Here is a 21,119-nt window from a genome sequence, read left to right as displayed (position 1 = left end):
TCCTCAAAACAACCACCATACCTACCTATTATGGCTTCCATAGCCATTCCAAGATATATTGCCATGCAACTTCCACCGTTCTATTTATTATGACACACTTCATCATTGTCATATTGCTTTCCATGATCATGTAGTTGACATCATATTTGTGGCAAGGCCACCTTTCATACTTTTTATACATGTTGCTCTTGAGTCATTTCACATCCCGGTACACCACCAGAGGCATTCATATATAGTCATATTTTTGTTCTAAGTATCGAGTTGTAATTCTTGAGTTGTAAGTAAATAAAAGTGTGATCATCTTCATTATTAGAGCATTGTCCCATGATGCGTCTCCAACATATCTATAATTTTTTATCTATTCATGTCATGTTTATAATATTTCTACATGATTTTGGTATGATTTGATTAGAACTAACCCGGGCTGACGATGTTTTCAGCAGAACTACCGTGGTGTTGTTTTTGTGCAGAAATAAAAGTTCTCAGAATGAGCCGAAAATCGATGGAGATTTTTTCTAGAAAATATAAAAATTACTAGAACGAAGAGTTACCAGAGTGGAGTCCCATGGGCCCCACGAGGGTGGAGGGCGCGCCCACCCCCTTGGGGCGTGCCCCCTGCCTTGTGGACTCCCTATGGGGGCCCCTGAATTTTTCTCGACGCCAACCTCTCCTATAAATCCCCAAACTTCCAGAACAAAACCTAGAACGGGAGTTCCGCCGCCGCAACCCTTTGTAGCCACCAAAAACCAATCGGGGCCCTGTTCAGGCACCCTGTCGGAGGGGGGAATCATCACCGATGGCCATCTTCATCATCCTGGCGTTGTCAATGACGAGGAGGGAGCAGTTCACCCTCGGGGCTGAGGGTATGTACCAGTAGCTATGTGTTTGATCTCTCTCTCTCTCGTGTTCTTGATATGGCACGATCTTGATGTACCGCGAGCTTTGCTATTATAGTTGGATCTTATGATGTTTCTCCCCCTCTATCTCCTTGTGATGAATTGAGTTTTCCCTTTGAAGTTATCTTATCGGATTGAGTCTTTAAGGATTTGAGAACACTTGATGTATGTCTTGCATGTGCTTATCTATGGTGACAATGGGATATTCACATGATCCAGTTGTTGTATGTTTTGGTGATCAACTTGCGAGTTCTGTGACCTTGTGAACTTATGTATAGGGGTTGGCCCACGTTTTCGTCTTGACTCTCCGGTAGAAACTTTGGGGCACTCTTTGAAGTTCTTTGTGTTGGTTGAATAGATGGATCTGAGATTGTGTGATGCATATCATATAATCATACACGTGGATACTTGAGGTGACATTGGAGTATCTAGGTGACATTAGGGTTTTGTTTTATTTGTGTCTTAAGGTGTTACTTTACTACGAACTCCAGGGCTGTTTGTGGCACTTATAGGAATAGCCCAATGGATTGATCGGAAAGAATAACTTTGAGGTGGTTTCGTACCCTACAACAATCTATTTGTTTGTTCTCCGCTATTAGTGACTTTGGAGTGACTCTTTGTTGCATGTTGAGGGATAGTTATATGATCCAATTATGTTATTATTGTTGAGAGAACTTGCACTAGTGAAAGTATGAACCCTAGGCCTTGTTTCCTAGCATTGCAATACCGTTTATGCTCACTTTTACCACTTGCTACCTTGCTGCTTTTATATTTTCAGATTACAAAAACCTATATATACCATCCATATTGCACTTGTATCACCATCTCTTTGCCTAACTAGTGCACCTATACAATTTACCATTGTATTGGGTGTATTGGGGACACAAGAGACTCTTTGCTATTTGGTTGCACGGTTGTTTGAGAGATACCATCTTCATCCTATGCCTCCCACGGATTGATAAACCTTAGGTCATCCACTTGAGGGAAATTTGCTACTGTCCTACAAATCTTTGCACTTGGAGGCCCAACAACGTCTATAAGAAGAAGGTTGTGTAGTAGACATCAAGCTCTTTTCTGGCGCCATTGCCGGGGAGGTGAGCGCTTGAAGGTATATCTTTAGATCTTGCAATCGAATCTTTTTGTTTCTTGTTTTATCACTAGTTTAGTCTATAAAATAAAACTATAAAAAATGAAATTGAGGTTGCCTCATATGCTTCATCATTTTAATATCTTTCATGAAAATGACGGAAAGGAAAATTGTGCCCAAGTGCTAGAAGAAGAATGCATTAAAATATTTGGCACTAAATCTTTTAATGATGAGCATGATTGAATCATGTCCAAAAATTGTGATGACTTGATTTCCCTTGCGCATCATAATGAACTTAGTTTGCTTCTGGGTTATGAAGAAATGAAACGTATAACTAAGGATAGTCCAGAATTTGCCCTTGAGACAGTTCTTGATTTTGATCTAGAGGAAATTTATATGTATTGTGTGGTGAATTGCATTGAAATTCCTTATATTGCCAATTACATAAAGAGATGAAAACAAATAGAAGATGAAGAGAATACTAATGAAAGGGAAGAGACTTCCCAATATCCTCCTATTATTTCTTATGATGAATCAGGTAACGAGGAGGAGCCTTCTATTCAAACAATCTCATTAATAAGGAGCTCAAAAAAGAGGATTAAACCCACACATAATGTGAAGAAGAAAAAGAAAAGACGGAGAATCCAAGGAAAAAAGGTATCCCTCCCAAATGATGTTGCTCCTATTACTCATTATGATGATGATAATTGCTATACTATTGGTGCTATCCATACTATTAATGATGAGAGTGATTATGCTTATGATAAGAAAATGCCCAAGCTTGGGGATGCTATGTTTGATGAGAATGACATGTTTGAGAATTTATTTGCTGCAATTAATGTTTGTCCCAAGCTTGGGGATGCTATGTTTAACGAAGATGATACTTTTAGTCTCCAGAGTTTTGATGAGCAAATTTATTATGCTGATAGCATGCCTCCTATTTATGATGATTATATTGATAAAAGTGGGTTTGGAAGAGTGTCAACTTTAGGAAGTTAATGATCCCACTATTTTGGAGGGTGTTGAATCGTATTGTGATAATTATGAAAGTGGATTTGGAGAGGTCGTGACTTTATTTAGTGATGAATCCACTATTTCGGAAGAGGTTCCAATTGATTATGAGAACAAAGTTGCTATCTATGATGATTATTGTGATGACATGTATGCTATAAATAATAATGATAACCATGAAACTTGTTAGCATGATTTTAATTTTCAATTGGATTATGCCTCACATGATAGTTATTTTGTTGAGTTTTCTCCCACTACTATTCATGAGAAGAAATTTGCTTATGTGGAGAGTAATAGAAATTATATGCTTGTAGATCATGAAAAAAATGCTTTATTTGATGGTTATATTGTTGAATTCATTCATGATGCTACTGAAAATTATTATGAGGGAGGAATATATGCTTGTAGGAATTGCAATAATATCAAATTTCCTCTCTATGTGCTTAAAATCTTGAAGTTATGCTTGTTTTGTCTTCCTATGCTAGTTGATTCTTGTTTCCATAAATTGTTTGCTCACAAAATCCCTATGCATAGGAAGTGGGTTAGGCTTAAATGAGCTAGTTATATTCTTCATGATGCTCTCTTTATGTTTCAATTCTTATCATTTATGTGAGCATCATTGAAATCATCATGCCTAGCTGAAAAGCAATAAAGAAAAGCGCTTGTTGGGAGACAACCCAACATTTACCCCTACTGTTTTTTTGTGTACTAATTATTAAGATACTGTAGTAATCATGTTTTATAGCTTTTGTTTCAATAAAGTGCCAAGTAAAGCCTTTGGGATCTTCTTGGGTGATTGTTGTTTGATCTTGATGATAAAAACAGAAAGTATGCGCTCACGAAAATAATTATCATTTTTTACCAGGGAGCGATAAAATACCAATTCCAACTGCAGTAGATCAATATACTTTTTATCCTGGTCTTCCTAAGTTTTCAGAATGTTTGGAGTTACAAAAGTATTCGAATTCTCCGGATTACTACAGACTGTTCTGTTTTTGACAGATTCTGTTTTCATTGTCTTGTTTGCTTATTTTGATGAATCTATGAGTAGTATTGGAGGGTATGAACCATAGATAAGTTGGAATACAGTAGATATTACACCAATATGAATTTAGAATGAGTTCACAACAGTACCAAAAGTGGTGATTTATTTTCATATACTAACGGAGCTTATGAGTTTTCTATTGAGTTTTGTGTTGTGAAGTTTTCATGTTTTGGGTAAAGATTGGATGGACTATGGAATAAGGAGTGGAAAGAGCCTAATCTTGGGGATTCCCAAGGCACCCCAAGGTAATATTAAAGGACAATCAAGAGCCTAAGCTTGGGGACGCCCCGGATGGCATTCCCTCTTTCGTCTTCGTTCATCGGTAACCTTACTTGGAGCTATATTTTTATTCACCACATGATATGTGTTTTGCTTGGAGCGTCATTTTGTTTTGTTTTATTTTGCTTGCTGTTTGAATAATATACCAAGATCTGAAATTCTAAAATGTTAGAGAGTCTTCACATAGTTGCATAATTATTCGACTACTCATTGATCTTCACTTATATCTTTCGGAGTAGTTTGTCAGTTGCTCTAGTGCTTCACTTATATGTTTTAGAGCATGAGGGTAGTTTTATTTTGAAGAAACTATTGATCTCTCATGCTTCACTTATATTATTTTGAGAGTCTTTTATAACAGAATGGTAATTTGCTTTGGCTATAAATTTAATCCTAATATGATAAGCATCCAAGAGGGATATAATAAAAACTTTCATATAAAGTGCATTGAATACTATGAGAAGTTTGATTCCTTATGATTGTTTTGAGATATGAAGATGGTGATATTAGAGTCATGCTAGTTGAGTAGTTGTGAATTTGAGAAATACTTGTGTTGAGGTTTCCAAGTCCCGTAGCATGCACGTGTGGTAACCGTTGTGTAACAAATTTGAAGCATGAGGTGTTTCTTTGATTGTCTTCCTTATGAGTGGTGGTCGGGGACGAGCGATGGTCTTTTCCTACCAATCTATCCCCCCAGGAGCATGCGCATAGTTCTTGGTCTTGATTACTTGTATATTTGTGCAGTAAGTATGTGAGTTCTTTATGACTAATGTTGAGTCCATGGATTCTACGCACTCTCACCCTTCCACCGTTGCTAGCCTCTCTAGTACCGCGCAACTTTCGCCGGTACCATAAAACCACCATTTACCTTCCTCAAAACAGCCACCATACCTACCTATTATGGCATTTCCATAGCCATTCCGGGATATATTGCCATGCAACTTTCCACCATTCCATCTATTATGACACGCTCCATCTCATATTGCCTTGCATGATCATGTAGTTGACATCGTATTTGTGGCAAAGCCACCATTCATAATTTTTTCATACATGTCACTCTTGATTCATTACACATCCCGGTACACCGCCGGAGGCACTCATATAGAGTCATATTTTGTTCTAAGTATCGAGTTGTAATCCTTGACTTGTAAATAAATAGAAGTGTGATGATCATCATTATTAGAGCATTCTCCCGTGTGAGGAAAAATAAGAGGCCAAAGAAGCCAATGAAAAAAAGTGAGGCCAAATAAGACAAACCAAAAAATGAGAGAAAAAGAGAGAAGGGACAATGCTACTATCCTTTTCCACACTTGTGCTTCAAAGTAGCACCATGATCTTCAGGATAGAGAGTCTCTTATTTTGTCACTTTCATATACTAGTGGGAATTTTCATTATATAACTTGGCTTGTATATTCCAATAATGGGCTTCCTCAAAATGCCCTAGGTATTCGTGAGAAAGCAAGTTGGATCCACACCCACCTAGTTTCTTTTGTTGAGATTTCATACATTTATAGCTCTAGTGCATCCGTTGCATGTCAATCCCTACTCACTCACATTGATATCTATTGATGGGCATCTCCATAGCCCATTAATACGCCTAGTTGATGTGAGACCATCTTCCTCCTTTTTGTCTTCTCCACAACCACCCCTCTATTCCACCTATAGTGCTATGTCCATGGCTCATGCTCATGTATTGCATGAAAGTTGAAAAGGTTTGAGAATACTTAAAACAATTGCTTGGCTTGTCATCGGGGTTGTGCATAATTTGAATATTTTGTGTGACGAAGATGGAGCATAGCAAAACTATATGATCTTGTAGGGATAAGCTTTCTTTGGCCATGCTATTTTGAGAAGACATGATTCCTTTATAGTATGCTTGAAGTATTATTGTTTTTATGTCAATATTAAACTTTTGTCTTGAATCTTTCGGATCTGAATATTCTGGCACAATAAAAAAGATTACATTGATAAATATGTTCCACATCAAAAAATCTGTTTTTATCATTTACCTACTCGAGGACGAGCAGGAATTAACCTTGGGGATGCTTGATACGTCTCCAACGTATCTATAATTTTTGATGTATTCATGCCATGTTTATAATATTTCTACATGATTTTGGTATGATTTGATTAGAACTAACCCGGACTGACGTTGTTTTCAGTAGAACTACCCTGGTGTTGTTTTTGTGCAGAAATAAAAGTTCTCGAAATGCGCTGAAAATCGACGGAGATTTTTTATGGAAAATAAAAAATCATTGAACAATGAGTTATCGGAGGAGAGTCCCATGGGCCCCATGAGGGTGGAGGGCGCACCCACTCCCCTGGAGTGCGCCCTTGCCTCGTGGACTCCCTGTGGGGCCCCCTGACTTGTTCTCGATGCCAACCTCTCCTATAAATCCCCAAACTTCCAGAACTTAACCTAGATCGGGAGTTCCACCGCCCCAAGCCTCTGTAGCCACCAAAAACCAATCGGGGCCCTGTTCCGGCACCCTGCCAGAGGGGGGAATCATCACCGGTGGCCATCTTCATCATCCTGGTGTTCTCCATGACGAGGAGGGGAGTAGTTCACCCTCGGGGCCGAGGGTATGTACCAGTAGCTATGTGTTTGATCTCTCTCTCTCTCTCTCGTGTTCTTGATATGGCATGATCTTGATGTACCACGAGCTTTGCTATTATAGTTGGATCTTATGATGTTTCTCCCCCTCTATCTCCTTGTGATGAATTGAGTTTTCCCTTTGAAGTTATCTTTTCGGATTGAGCCTTTAAGGATTTGAGAACACTTGATGTATGTCTTGCATGTCTTTCACGTGATCAATGTTTTAGTAATCAACTTGCGAGTTCTATGACCTTGTGAACTTATGCATAGGGGTTGGCATACGTTTTCTTCTTGACTCTCCGGTAGAAACTTTGGGGCACTCTTTGAAGTTCTTTGTGTTGGTTGAATAGATGAATCTGAGATTGTGTGATGCATATCGAATAATCATACCCGCGGATACTTGAGGTGACATTGGAGTATCTAGGTGACATTAGGGTTTTGGTTGATTTGTGTCTTAAGGTGTTATTTTAATACGAACTCTAGGGCTGTTTGTGACACTTATAGGAATAGCCCAATGGATTGATCGGAAAGAATAACGTTGAGGTGGTTTTGTACCCTACAATAATCTCTTCGTTTGTTCTCCTCTATTAGTGACTTTGGAGTGACTCTTTGTTGCATGTTCAGGGATAGTTATATGATCCAATTATGTTATTATTGTTGAGAGAACTTGCACTAGTGAAAATATGAACCCTAGGCCTTGTTTCCTAGCATGGCAATATCGTTTATGCTCACTTTTACCACTTGCTACCTTGCTATTTTTATATTTTCATATTACAAAAACCTATATCTACCATCCATATTGCACTTGTATCACCATCTCTTCGCCGAACTAGTGCACCTATACAATTTACCATTGTATTGGGTGTGTTGGGGACACAAGAGACTCTTTGCTATTTGGTTGCACGGTTGTTTGAGAGAGACCATCTGAAGGAAATATGCCCTAGAGGCAATAATAAATTTATTATTTATTTCCTTATTTCATGATAAATGTTTATTATTCATGCTATAATTGTATTAACCGGAAACATAATACATGTGTGAGTACATAGACAAACAGAGTGTCACTAGTAAGCCTCTACTTGACTAGCTCGTTGATCAAAGATGGTTATGTTTCCTAGCCATAGACATGAGTTGTCATTTGATTAACGGGGTCACATCATTAGGAGAATGATGTGATTGACTTGACCCATTCCGTTAGCTTAGCACTCGATCATTTAGTATGTTGCTATTGCTTTCTTCATGACTTATACATGTTCCTATGACTATGATATTATGCAACTCCCGTTTACCGGAGGAACACTTTGTGTGCTACAAAACGTCACAACGTAACTGGGTGATTATAAAGGTGCTCTACAGGTGTCTCCAAAGGTACTTGTTGGGTTGGCATATTTCGAGATGAGGATTTGTCACTCCGATTATCGGAGAGGTATCTCAGGGCCCACTCGGTAAAGCACATCACTATAAGCCTTGCAAGCATTGCAACTAATGAGTTAGTTGCGGGATGATGTATTACGGAACGAGTAAATAGACTTGCCGGTAACGAGATTGAACTAGGTATTGAGATACCGACGATCGAATCTCGGGCAAGTAACATACCGATGACGAACGGAACAACGTACGTTGTTATGCGGTTTGACTGATAAAGCTCTTTGTAGAATATGTGGGAGCCAATATGAGCATCCAGGTTCCGCTATTGGTATTGGCCGGAGACGTGTCTCGGTCATGTCTACATAGTTCTCGAACCCGTAGGGTCCGCACGCTTAAAGTTTCGATGATAGTTATATTATGAGTTTATATGTTTTGATGTACCGAAGGTAGTTCGAAGTCCCGGATGAGATCGGGGACATGACGAGGAGTCTCGAAATGGTCGAGACATAAAGATCGATATATTGGACGACTATATTCGGACATCGGAAAAGTTCCGAGTGATTCGGGTATTTTTCGGAGTACCGGGGAGTTACGGAAATACGGGAAAGAAGTATTGGGCCTTAATGGGCCTTAGTGGGAAGGAGATGCAGCAGCCAGGAGGTGGCACGCGCCCCTCCCAAGCCCAGTCCAAATTGGACAAGGGGTTTGGGGCGCGGCCCCCCTCTCCCTTCCTTCTCCTCTTCCCCCCTTCTCCTAGTTGGACTAGGAAAGGAGGAAACCTACTCCAACTAGGAGTAGGAATCCTACTCCCTTGGCGCGCCCCTCCTAGGGACGGCCTCCTCCTCCCTTGCTCCTTTATATACGGGGGCAGGGGAACCCCATAGACACACAAGTTGATTTGTTGATCTCTCCTAGCCGTGTGCGGTGCCCCCCTCCACCATATTCCACCTCGCTCATATCGTAGCGGTGCTTAGGCGAAGCCCTGCGTCGGTAGCAACATCATCACCATCATCACGCCATCGTGCTGATGGAACTCTCCCGTGAAGCTCCGCTGGATCGGAGTTCGCGGGACGTCATCAAGATGAACGTGTGCTGAACTCGGAGGTGCCGTGCGTTCGGTACTTGGATCGGTCGGATCATGAAGACGTACGACTACATCAACCGCGTTGTGCTAACGCTTCCGCTTTCAGTCTACGAGGGTACGTGGACAACACTCTCCCCTCTCGTTGCTATGCATCACCATGATCTTGCGTGTGCGTAGGAAATTTTTGAAATTACTACGTTCCCCAACAGTGGCATCCGAGCCAGGTTTTATGCGATGATGTCATATGCACGAGTAGAACACAAGTGAGTTGTGGGCGATATAAGTCATACTGCTTACCAGCATGTCATACTTTGGTTCGGCGGTATTTTTGGATGAAGCGGCCCGGACCGACATTACGCGTACGCTTACGCGAGACTGGTTCTACCGACGTGCTTTGCACACAGCTGGCTGGCAGGTGTCAGTTTCTCCAACTTTAGTTGAACCGAGTGTGGCTACGCCCGGTCCTTGAGAAGGTTAAAACAACACTAACTTGACAAACTATCGTTGTAGTTTTGATGCGTAGGTAAGAACGGTTCTTGCTCAGCCCGTAGCAGCCACGTAAAACTTGCAACAACAAAGTAGAGGACGTCTAACTTGTTTTTGCAGGGCATGTTGTGATGTGATATGGTCAAAGCATGATGCTAAATTTTATTGTATGAGATAATCATGTTTTGTAACCGAGTTATCGGCAACTGGCAGGAGCCATATGGTTGTCGCTTTATTGTATGCAATGCAATCGCCATGTAATGTTTTACTTTATCACTAAGCGGTAGCGATAGTCATAGAAGCATAAGAATGGCGAGACGACAACGATGCTACGATGGAGATCAAGTTGTCGCACCGGTGACGATGGTGATCATGATGGTGCTTCGAAGATGGAGATCACAAGCACAAGATAATGATGGCCATATCATATCACTTATATTGATTGCATGTGATGTTTATCTTTTATGCATCTTATCTTGCTTTGATTGACGGTAGCATTATTAGATGATCTCTCACTAAATTTCAAGATAAAAGTGTTCTCCCTGAGTATGCACCGTTGCCAAAGTTCATCGTGCCCAGACACCACATGATGATAGGGTGTGATAAGCTCTACGTCCATCTACATCGGGTGCAAGCCAGTTTTTACACACGCAGAATACTCAGGTTAAACTTGACGAGCCTAGCATATGCAGATATGGCCTCAGAACACTGAGACCGAAAGGTCGAGTGTGAATCATCTAGTAGATATGATCAACATAGTGATGTTCACCATTGAAACTGATCCATCTCACGTGATGATCGGACATGGTTTAGTTGATATGGATCACGTGATCACTTAGAGGATTAGAGGGATGTCTATCTAAGTGGGAGTTCTTAAGTAATATGATTAATTGAACTTTAATTTATCATGAACTTAGCCATGGTAGTATTAGCATATCTATGTTGTAGATCAATAGCTCGCGATGTTGCTCCCTGTTCATTTTTTTATATGTTCCTAGAGAAAACTAAGTTGAAAGATGTTAGTAGCAATGATGCGGATTGGATCCGTGATCTGCGGTTTATCCTCATTGCTGCACAGAAGAATTATGTCCTTGATGCACTGCTAGGTGACAAACCTATTGCAGGAGTAGATGTAGACGTTATGAACGTTTTTGACAAAAGCTCGGTATGATGACTACTTGATAGTTAAGTGCACCATGCTTTACGGCTTAAAACCAGGACTTCAAAAATGTTTTGAACGCCATGGAGCATATAAGATGTTCCAAGATTTGAAATTGGTATTTCATACTCATGCTCATGTCGAGAGGTATGAGACCTCTGAAAGTACTTTGCCTACAAGATGGAGGAGAATAAGCTCAACCAGTGAGCATGTGCTCAGATTGTCTGGGTACCACAATTGCTTGAATCAAGTGGGAGTTAATCTTCCAGATAAGATAGTAATTGATAGAATTCTCTAGTCACTATCACCAAGTTACTAGAACTTTGTGATGAACTATAATATGCAAGGGATGAAGAAAAATAATTCCTGAGCTCCTCTTCGCGATGCTGAAATCGACGAAGGTATAAATTAAGAAAGAGCATCAAGTGTTGATGGTTAACAAGACCACTAGTTTCAAGAAAAGGGCAAAGGGAAGAAGGGGAACTTCAAAAAGAACGGCAAGCAAGTTGCTGCTCAAGTGAAAAAGCCTAAGTCTGGACCTAAGCCTGAAACTAAGTGCTTCAACTGCAAAGGGACTGGTCACTGGAAGCGGAACTGCCTCAAGTATTTGGTAGATAAGAAGGATGGCAAACTGAACAAAGCTATATTTGATATACATGTTATTGATGTGTGCTTTACTAGTGTTTATAGCAACCCCTCAGTATTTGATACTGGTTCAGTTGCTAAGAGTAGTAACTCGAAACGGGGGTTGCAGAATGAACAAAGACTAGTTAAGGGTGAAGTGACAATGTGTATTGGAAGTGATCCCAAGATTGATATGATCATCATCGCACACTCCCTATACTTTCGGGATTAGTGTTGAACCTAAAATAAATGTTATTTAGTGTTTGCGTTGAGCATGAATATGATTGGATCATGTTTATTAAAATACGATTATTCATGTAAGTTAGAGAATAATTGTTGTTCTGTTTACATGAATAAAACCTTCTATGGTCATACACCCAATGAAAATGGTTTGTTGGATCTCGATCGTGGTGATACACATTTTCATAATATGGAAGCCAAAAGATGCAAAGTTAATAATGATAGTGCAACTTATTTGTGGCACTACCGTTTAGGTCATATTGGTGTAAAGCGCATGAAGAAACTCCATGCTGATGGACTTTTGGAATCACTTGATTATGAATCAGTTGATGCTTGCGAACCATGCCTCATGGGCAAAGATGACTAAGACTCCATTCTCCAGAACAATGGAGCGAGCAACTGACTTATTGGATATAATACATACTGATGTATGAGGTCCGATAAGTGTTGAGGCTCGCGGCAGGTATCGTTATTTTCTGACCTTCACAGATGATTTGAGCAGATATGGGTATATCTACTTGAAGAAACATGAGTCTGAAACATTTGAAAAGTTCAAAGAATTTCAGAGTGAAGTGGAAAATCATCATAACAAGAAAATAAAGTTTCTACGATCTGATCGCAGAGGCGAATATTTGAGTTACGAGTTTGGTCTTCAATTAAAACAATGTGGAATAGTTTCACAAACTCATGCCAACTGGAACACCACAATGTAATGGTGTGTCCGAACGTCGTAACCGTACTTTATTAGATATGGTGCGATCTATGATGTCTCTTACCGATTTACCACTATCATTTTGGGGTTATGCATTAGAGACAACTACATTCACGTTAAATAGGGCACCATCTAAATCTATTGAGACGACACTGTATGAACTATGGTTTGGCAAGAAACCTAAGCTGTTGTTTCTTAAAGTTTGAGGTTGCAATGCTTATGTGAAAAAGTTTCAACCTGATAAGCTCAAACCCAAATCGGAGAAGTGCGTCTTCATAGGATACCCAAAAGAAAATGTTGGGTACACCTTCTATCACAAATCCGAAGGCAAGATATTCGTTGCTAAGAATGGATCCTTTCTAGAGAAGGAGTTTCTCTCGAAAGAAGTGAGTGGGAGGATAGTAGAACTTGATGAGGTAACTGTACCTGCTCCCTTATTGGAAAGTATTTCATCACAGAAATATGTTCCTGTGACTACTACACCAATTAGTGAGGAACTTCAGATCAAGTTGCCACTGAACCTCGTAGGTAAACCATAGTGAGATCCGCACCAGAGTGGTACGGTAATCCTGTTCTGGAGGTCATGTTACTTGACCATGACGAGCTTACGAACTATGAGGAAGCGATGATGAGCCCAGATTCTGTGAAATGGCTTGAGGCCATGAAATCTGAGATGAGATCCATGTATGAGAACAAAGTATGGACTTTAATTGACTTGCCCATTGATCGGCGAGCCATTGAGATTAAATGGATCTTCAAGAGGAAGACGGACGCTGATAGTAGTGTTACTATCTACAAAGCTAGAATTGTCGAAAAAAGGTTTTCGACAAGTTCAAGGTGTTGACTACGATGAGAGTTTCTCCCTCGTATCTATGCTTAAGTCTGTCCGAATCATGTTAGCAATTGCCGCATTTTATGAAACCTGGCAAATGGATAAAAAAAACTGCATTCCTTAATGGATTTATTAAAGAAGAGTTGTATATGATGTAACGAGAAGGTTTTGTCAATCCTAAAGGTACTAACAAAATATGCAAGCTCCAGCAATCCATCTATGGACTGGTGCAAGCATCTCGGAGTTGGAATATGCGCTTTGATAAGTTGATCAAAGCATATAGTTTTATACAGACTTGCGGTGAAGCCTGTATTTACAAGAAAGTGAGTGGGAGCACTACATCATTTCTGATAAGTATATGTGAATGACATATTGTTGATCAGAGATAATGTAGAATTATTCTGCAAAGCATAAAGGAATGTTTGAAAGGAGTTTTTCAAAGAAAGACCTCGGTGAAGCTGCTTACATATTGAGCATCAATATCTATAGAGATAGATCAAGATGCTTGATAAGTTTTTCAATGAGTACATACCTTGACAATATTTTGAAGTAGTTCAAAATGGAATAGTCAAAGAAAGAGTTCTTGCCTATGTTACAAGGTGTGGAATTGAGTAAGACTCAAAGCCCGACCATAGCAGAAGATAGAAAGAGAATGAAAGTCATTCCCTATGCCTCAGCCATAGGTTGTATAAAGTATGCCATGCTGTGTACCAGATCTATTGTATACCCTATAGTGATTTTTGGCAAGGGAGTACAATAGTGATCTAGGAGTAGATCACTGAACAGTGGTCAAAATTATCCTTAGTGGAATAAGGATATGTTTCTTGATTATGGAGGTGACAAAAAGTTTCGTTGTAAAGGGTTACGTCGATGCAAGTTTTGACACTAATCCAGATGACTCTAAGTCTCAATCTGGATACATATTGAAAGTGGGAGCAATCTGGATACATATAGAAATTTACAAAATACTTACAGATCTGAATGTGACAGACCCGTTGACTAAAATTATCTCACAAGCAAAACATGATCACACCTTAGTACTCTTTGGGTGTTAATCACATAGCGATGTGAACTAGATTACTGACTCTAGTAAACCCTTTGAGTGTTGGTCACATGTCGATGTGAACTATGGGTGTTAGCCACATAAAGATGTGAACTATTGATGTTAAATCACATGGCGATGTGAACAAGATTATTAACTCTAGTGCAAGTGGGAGACTGAAGGAAATATGCCCTAGAGGCAATAATAAATTTATTATTTATTTCCTTATTTCATGATAAATGTTTATTATTCATGCTAGAATTGTATTAACCAGAAACATAATACATGTGTGAGAACATAGACAAACAGAGTGTCACTAATATGCCTCTACTTGACTAGCTCGTTGATCAAAGATGGTTATGTTTCCTAGCCATAGACATGAGTTTTCATTTGGTTAACAGGTTCACATCATTAGGAGAATAATGTGATTGACTTGACCCATTCCGTTAGCTTAGCACTCGATCGTTTTGTATGTTGCTGTTGCTTTCTTCATGACTTATACATGTTCTTATGACTATGAGATTATGCAACTCCCGTTTACTGGAGGAACACTTTATGTGCTACAAAACGTCACAACGTAACTGGGTGATTATAAAGGTGCTCTACAGGTGTCTCCAAAGGTACTTGTTGGGTTGGCATATTTCAAGATTAGGATTTGTCACTCCGATTGTCAGAGAGGTATCTCTGGGCCCACTCGGTAATGCACATCACTATAAGCCTTGCAAGCATTGCAACTAATGAGTTAGTTGCGGGATGACGTATTACGGAACGAGTAAAGAGACTTGCTGGTAACGAGATTGAACTAGGTATTGAGATACCGACGATCGAATCTCGGGCAAGTAACATAACGATGACAAAGGGAACAACGCATGTCGTTATGCTGTTTGACCGATAAAGATCTTCGTAGAATATGTGGGAGCCAATATGAGCATCCAGGTTCTGCTATTGGTTATTGGTCGGAGACGTTTCTTGGTCATGTCTACATAGTTCTCGAACCCGTAGGGTCCGCACGTTTAAAGTTTTGATGAAAGTTATATTATGAGTTTATATGTTTTGATGTACCGAAGGTAGTTCGAAGTCCCGTATGAGATTGGGGACATGACGAGGAGTCTCGAAATGGTCAAGACGTAAAGATCAATATATTGGACGACTATATTCCGACATCGGAAAGGTTCCGAGTGATTCGGGTATTTTTCGGAGTACCGAAGAGTTACGGGAATACGGGAAAGAAGTATTGGGCCTTAATGGGCCTTAGTGGGAAGGAGAGGCAGCAGCCAGGAGGTGGCGCGCACCCCTCCCAAGCCCAGTCCGAATTGGACAAGGGGTTTGGGGCGCGGCCCCCCTCTCCCTTCCTTCTCCTCTTCCCCCCTTTCCCCCCTTCTCCTAGTTGGACTAGGAAAGGAGGAAACCTACTCCAACTAGAAGTAGGAATCCTACTCCCTTGGCGCGCCCCTCCTAGGGACGGCCTCCTCCCCCCTTGCTCCTTTATATACAGTGGTAGGGGCACCCCATAGACACACAAGTTGATCTGTTGATCTCTCCCAGCCGTGTGCGGTGCCCCCCTCCACCATATTCCACCTCGGTCATATCGTAGCGGTGCTTAGGCGAAGACCTGCGTCGGTAGCAACATCATCACCATCATCACGCCGTCGTGCTGATGGAACTCTCCCGTGAAGCTCTCCTGGATCGGAGTTTGTGGGACGTCATTGAGCTGAACGTGTCTTGAACTCGGAGATGCCATGTGTTCGGTACTTGGATCGGTCGGATCGTGAAGACGTACGACTACATCAACCGTGTTGTGCTAACGCTTCCGCTTTCGGTCTACGAGGGTACGTGGACAACACTCTCCCCTCTTGTTGCTATGCATCACCATGATCTTGCGTGTGTGTAGGAAATTTTTGAAATTACTACGTTCCCCAACACCATCTTCATCCTACGCCTCCCATGGATTGATAAACCTTAGGTCGTCCGCTTGAGGGAAATTTGCTACTATCCTACAAACCTCTTCACCTGGAGGCCCAAAAACGTCTACAAGAAGAAGGTTGTTTAGTAGACATCATCCTATGTGAGGAAAAAATAAAAGAGGCCAAAGAAGACAACAAAAAAGAGAGGCCATCGAAGCCAAACGAAAATAATGATGAGAGAAAAGAGAGAAGGGGCAATGTTACTATCCTTTTTCCACACTTGTGCTTCAAAGTAGCGCCATGATCCTCATGATAGAGAGCCTCCTATGTTGTCACTTTCATATACTAGTGGAAATTTTTCATTATAGAACTTGGCTTGTATATTCCAACGATGGGCTTTCTCAAATTGCCCTAGGTCTTCGTGAGCAAGCAAGTTGGATGCGCACCCACTTAGTTTTTTTTTGAGTTTTTCATACACTTATAGCTCTAGTGCATCCGTTGCATGGCAATCCCTACTCACTCACATTGATATCTATTGATGGGCATCTCCATAGCCCATTGATATGCCTAGTTGATGTGAGACTATCTCCTTCTTTTTTGTCTTCTCCACAACCACCATATTCTATTCCACCTACATTGTTATGTCCAAGGCTCACGCTCATGTATTGCGTGAAAGTTGAAAAGGTTTGTGAACACCAAAAGTATGAAAGAATTGCTCGGCTTGTCATTTGGGTTGTGCATGATTTGAGTATTTTGTGTGATGAAGATGGAGCATAGCCAGACTATATGATTTTGTAGGGATAACTTTCTTTGTCCATGTTATTTTGAGAAGACATAATTGCCTTGTTAGTATGCTTGAAGTATTATTGTTTTTTTGTCAATATTGAACTTTTGTTTTGAATCTTATGGATCTGAATATTCATGCCACAATAAAGAAAAATTACATGGATAAATATGTTAGGTAGCATTCCACATAAAAAATTCTATTTTTATCATTTACCTACTCGAGGACGAGCAGGAATTAAGCTTGGGGATGCTAGACACGTCTCCAACGTATCTATAATTTTTTATTGTTCCATGCTATTATATTATCTATTTTGGATGTTTTATATGCATTAGTATGCTATTTTACATTATTTTTGGGACTAGCTTATTAACCTAGAGCCTAGTGCCAGTTTATGTTTTTTCCTTGGTTTTGAGCTTCGCAGAAAAGGAATATCAAATGGAGTCAAAACAGAATAAAACTTTCGCGATGATTTTTCTTGGACCAAAAGACACCCAGGAGACTTGGAGTGGAAGTCAGAAGAGCCACGAGGCGGCGGCAAGAGGTGGAGGCGCGCCCTAGGAGGGGGTGCCCCCCTACCTTGCTACCCCCTCGGGACTCCTCTGACCTAGCCCTTGGCCCTATATATTCACATATATTCCAGAAAACACCAGAAGCATCCACGAAAACACTTCTCCACCGCCGCAACCTTCTGTTCCCGTGAGATCCCATCTTGGGGCCTTTTCCCGCACCTTGCCGAAGGGGGACTCGATCACGGAGGGCATCTACATCAACTCTATTGCCCTTTTGATGAGGCGTGAGTAGTTTACCTCGGACCTACGGGTCCATAGCTAGTAGCTAGATGTCTTATTCTCTCTCTTTGATTGTAAATACCATGTTCTCCTTGATGTTCTTCGAGATCTATCTGATGTAATCTTCTTTTGCGGTGTGTTTGTCAAGATCCGATGAATTGTGGATTTATAATCAAATTATCTGTGAATATTATTTGAATCTTCTCTGAATTCTTATATGCATGATTTGATATCTTTGTAATTCTCTTCGAACTATTGGTTTGGTTTAGCCAACTAGATTAGATTTTCTTGCAATGGGAGAAGTGCGTAGCTTTGGGTTCAATCTTGTGGTGTCCTCACCCAGTGACAAAGTAGGGGTAGCGAGGCATGTATTCCATTGTTGCCATCGAGGATAAAAAGATGGGTTTCTTGAGTTTATTCCTCTACATCATGTCATCTTACCTAAATTGTTACTCTGTTCTTCATGAACTTAATACTCTAGATCAGGCAGGAGTCGGTCGATGTGTGGAGTAACAGTAGTAGATGCAGGAAGGAGTCGGTCTACTTGACACGGATGTGATGCCTATATTACATAATCATTGCCTTGGATATCGTCAGAACTTTGCGCTTTTCTATCAATTGCTCGACAGTAATTTGTTCACCCACCGTATTATTTGCCTTCAAGAGAGAAGCCTATAGTGAAACCTATGGCCCCCGAGTCTATTCTCCATCATATTAGTTTCCGATCTACTATTTTGCAATCTTTTATTTTCAGATCTATAAACCAAAAAACCCAGAAATATATTTTATCTTTTGTTTAGCTTTATTTATCTTTATTAGATCTCACCTTTGCAAGTGACCGTGAAGGGATTGACAACCCCTTTATCACGTTGGGTGCAAGTGTTTGATTGTTTGTGTGGGTATTGGTGATTTGCGTGTTCTTCTCCTACTGGATTGATACCTTGGTTCTTAATTGAGGAAATACTTATCTCTATTGTGTTGCATCACCCTTTCCTCTTCAAGGGAGAAACCAACGCAAGCTCAAGAAGTAGAAGGCACCACTAGTGGAATCACGACATCTCGCATTGTGTGAGGGCGTGAGGAGAATACGGTGGCCCTAGTGGATTCTTGGGGAGCATTGTGCCTCGACACGGCTCCAATGGAGACATACTTCCCTTCAACGGGAAGCAACTTTTGTAACACATCCTCATCTCCTCCGGCTCCACTTGTGGTTATCTCTTTCCTTTACTTTGTGAAAGCTATTGTTGTGTTATATCCTTTGCTTGCACTTGTTATTTTCATTGCTAGCATCATATAGGTTGCTCACCTAGTTGCATATCTAGACAACCTATTTGTTGTTATACCTAATTTTCGAAGAAAAGCTAAAAATTGTTAGTTGCCTATTCAACCCCCCTCTAGTCAACCATTATTGATCCTTTCAATTGGTATCAGAGCTCGTCTGTTTATTAAGGGTTTCATGACCCAAACATTATGGTTGACACCGAGGAGGAAGTGCCCGAGGCCGTAGAGTTGACTTCGATCACACAGATAACTTCAATGAAGCTATGGCTACACTTAAGACGTCTATGATGACCAAAGTAAAGTCTATGCTTAAAGAATTGCTTGAGGGGATGAAATCCACTCCTGATCCTTTGCTTGTGGTTAATCCCACTGCATCGGAGTCGGAGGGCAATTCCGACAAGGAAGCGGCTAAAGGTACTCAAACTTCTACCCCTCATGATAAGAATGGGACGAGAACCTTTGCCTTGGAGAGTCATTGAGTACCTTTAGCTGCTTCCTTATCGGAATGATGCGGTTTGAGGGGGAACCAAGGCAAAGGTTGATTTTTCTAATTGGGTTTTGACGGGAACCCAATTAGCAAAATCACCCTTTGCCTTGGTTCCTCTATGGAGAACCGGTCCCTACACCGCGCATCAATAATTTTGGCCCTCCTCATAAGCTTGTTAAGGGTGATTTTGCTAATTGGGTTTTCCGCATCAAGTATCATTTGAATCACGTCTCAACAAATCTTCGGAGAGTCATTAAGCAAGGCTTATACCCGCATGATGCGGTTCCTCCCGAAGAAGTGCACAATCAATACAAACACTCTGGTTTGTTCATCCTTCAAGATGCGGTTCCTCCCGAAGATCTATCTCACTTACGTCCCTTCACTTTAGAAAAGGATTGTTGGGATCACATCGTATCTTTGTACAAGGGAAGCTCAAGCATCCAACGGTCCAATTTTGAAGTGGTACTTGATGAGGCCGATGAATTCGTGACGCTAGAAGATGAGGATCCGCGTGATCTCTACCGGAGGGTGACAACTCTTGCGGTTGCTCCCCAAGACCATGGGAGCAAGGATACGAATGACAATTGGATCAAGCGCAAGTTTCTCAAGGACATTATGCCTTTCAACAAGGCCATGTCTTCCGTGATTCGTGAAAGGCCAGATTTTCACACTTTAACCCCAAGTGAATTGTTGGATGAGTTTATTGCCATGAACATCATGAATAAGACCGCCGACAATGCCCTTGCTCGTGTCCGGTCAAAGAAAATCTCATCGACTCTTGCTTTGAGGGACAAGGCCATTCCGGAAGAAGAAGAAGAAGAAGAAGAAGAGGAGAGTTGCCCCAAGGACACCAAATATGCTTACCATGAGAACATGGCCCTTGCGTCAAGGTAATTTTGGAGCAACAATATGAACTCAAGGCCCAACTTTTCAAAGAACAACTCAAGCTGCTCAAATAATAAGCCACGAGTGAGTACTTTCTAGAATTGCAGCAACGTGAGTCATTTTGTAGCGGGGTGTCTTATGAGAAGAGGGACAACAATGGTGGAAAACTCATTCGTAAAGACAAAGCCAATTCTTTCCCTAGCAAGAACAACTTCACCAAAAAAGAATCCTCCAAATGGCTTGGTGGCACATGAAGAGTACCCCTCCGATGATGATGAGGAAGATACAACTGGAGGAGGGATGGCAATGGAGACCATTGCCATTGCCACATCTTCTCCCTCCAAGGTGTCTCTCTTCGGTGCCCCCAACGAGAACACCATTTCCAAGTGCCTCATGGCCAAAGGTATCAACAAGGTAACCCCAAAAATCAAAACCACCATCATTACTACTCCTTCATTGTTAGATTGTGTTCATGATAGTGAGGTGGTGATAGTTGATGAGAATGAGTTTACCAAGTTCATGAGTAAGC

This window comes from Triticum urartu, chromosome 2, assembly GCF_003073215.2.
Source record: "Triticum urartu cultivar G1812 chromosome 2, Tu2.1, whole genome shotgun sequence".
Lineage (NCBI taxonomy): Eukaryota > Viridiplantae > Streptophyta > Magnoliopsida > Poales > Poaceae > Triticum > Triticum urartu.
Note: the sequence above shows the minus strand (reverse complement) of the source record.